Genomic DNA, 1796 nt, shown 5'->3' with positions numbered 1-1796 from the left:
TATTATTTTGTCATATCTTACACTGTCCAACACATCCCTTCACCCACTTTTCTGTTGTCCATCCCCCAGGGAGGAAGTTATATGTAGATCCTTGTAATTGGGCCTCTTATTTACTTTTAAACTAAATGGTTTTCCAAAGACTTCCCAACCTAAAAATCTTTAAGGATTTGACAACTAAGGAAAACTTGAGTTAGATGGTCACAAATACTGCTATTTATTTAATGAAACAGAGAGACACACTTCAGTGTTGATCTGTCCTTCTGAATATCTGAGGTATAAGCTTTCCAGGGTAGTCTCAGCTCTGGAATCTTTTCTGTTTAAAGAATAAGGTTGCCTGCCACTAATTGTTATACAACCATTTCTATTGATATTTTGTTACTACGAATAACAGTTTGGTATTTGGAGGTACTAGATTGAACTACACAAATGTGCATTTTGTAGATGGAAATTGGATGGGTAAAATTCAACCTAATAATGTGTCAAAAGATGCCCCTGGGGTAGATTTCTTTCTTCAAATAAAAAATTAATTGGTAAGTTGAATATTTATTGACTTATGCCTAAAATGCTTTCGAGTTAGACTTTAAAACAACTGGAAACGGTGTTTAAATTAGAATCCAATGGTAAACTCCAAGTTGTTAGAATCCATTATTCTGTTATTAGTGATTCCATTTTAGGGTGAGGACAAGCATCAGTTAGAATCATAGTGCGCGATGCTCCACTCAGCAGCACATATGTTAAAATTGAAACGGTACAGAGCACAGCAGCATGACCCCTGCATGAGGATGACCTGAAAATGTGTGAAGGAATCCGAATTTTTTTTTTTTTACTTTGAGGGGCTTGCAACCCATGTCAGAAAACAACATGTGTATGCGATGTTGAACAGGAAACTGATCTGCTCTGTGAACTTTCACGCACGCTCTAAGACAGAGTAGCAAAGAAGAGTCAAAATCTACCGAGGAGGAGCACATTTATGGACACATTGACATGTGGTGACTCACCAGCATTGTGCCCTGGCCACCAGCTTGGGGCAGATGAGCAGAGGTAAAGCTACTCCATTGACACATACAGTAAGGTGGGGCCTTAAGGGCCTTTTAACAAACAATGTAAAAGCTGCCATGGCAGGAAAAAGCATACCTGTCCCCTGCATTTTAGGTTATAAAACAAACAAACAAACACCTATCCACTGTGCTTCTCAGGAACCTTCTGACTTCTTAGTTTTGACATGAACAGTCTGTGAAGTCTAAAGCCCAACAGGTATTTTACGAACCACCTCTGGTAATTTAAATCACCAGGAGTCCATGATCTGAATATCATCCTGGGAAATTGTTCAATTCTATACTTGGGGGAAACCAGGTAAGTTCCTCCCTTTATGGCTCATTTTCCTCATCTGTAGAATGGGGATATTAGGAATAGCTAGCCCATATAATTTTTGTAAAGTTTTATTAAGTTGATATTTTATGTTAAATAAGTGTTAAATTATATAGTTTGTACTACTATTAAAAAATAAACTTTGAGGCACCATCAATATTATACCATAGGCTTGTAATAAGCATTGTTGAGAGATACTTTATTAAAGTGCTCTTGATTTTAAAAAATATGTTTTTCTTAATATAACAGAGCCATATGTAGGTAGGATAAAACCAAGTTTTAGGAAGATAATATTTACTTCATAGACATCTAGTGATGATTGTGAATTAGATAATTCAGGTAAAATATCTGACACATTATCTGGATTATGCTTTTTTCTTTGTTAATACTTGTTTCTACATCAGTCATCTCACCTCCCTGCTCAGTAT

General features: G+C 36.3%; 1 non-coding gene across 1 annotated transcript; it reads left to right on the top strand.

Moving 5' to 3' along the window:
• The first annotated feature begins 710 nt into the window (after window positions 1-710).
• Window positions 711-817, top strand: LOC115873840. Its single transcript, XR_004048624.1, has one exon. It is a non-coding gene; the product is annotated as a U6 spliceosomal RNA (small nuclear RNA).
• The last annotated feature ends 979 nt before the right edge of the window (window positions 818-1796 follow it).

This window comes from Echinops telfairi, unplaced genomic scaffold (assembly GCF_000313985.2).
Source record: "Echinops telfairi isolate 266 unplaced genomic scaffold, ASM31398v2 ScPeMD7_7469;HRSCAF=8507_1, whole genome shotgun sequence".
Lineage (NCBI taxonomy): Eukaryota > Metazoa > Chordata > Mammalia > Afrosoricida > Tenrecidae > Echinops > Echinops telfairi.
The sequence above is the reverse complement of the archived record's forward strand: the minus strand, read 5'-3'. Positions and strand labels throughout refer to the sequence as shown.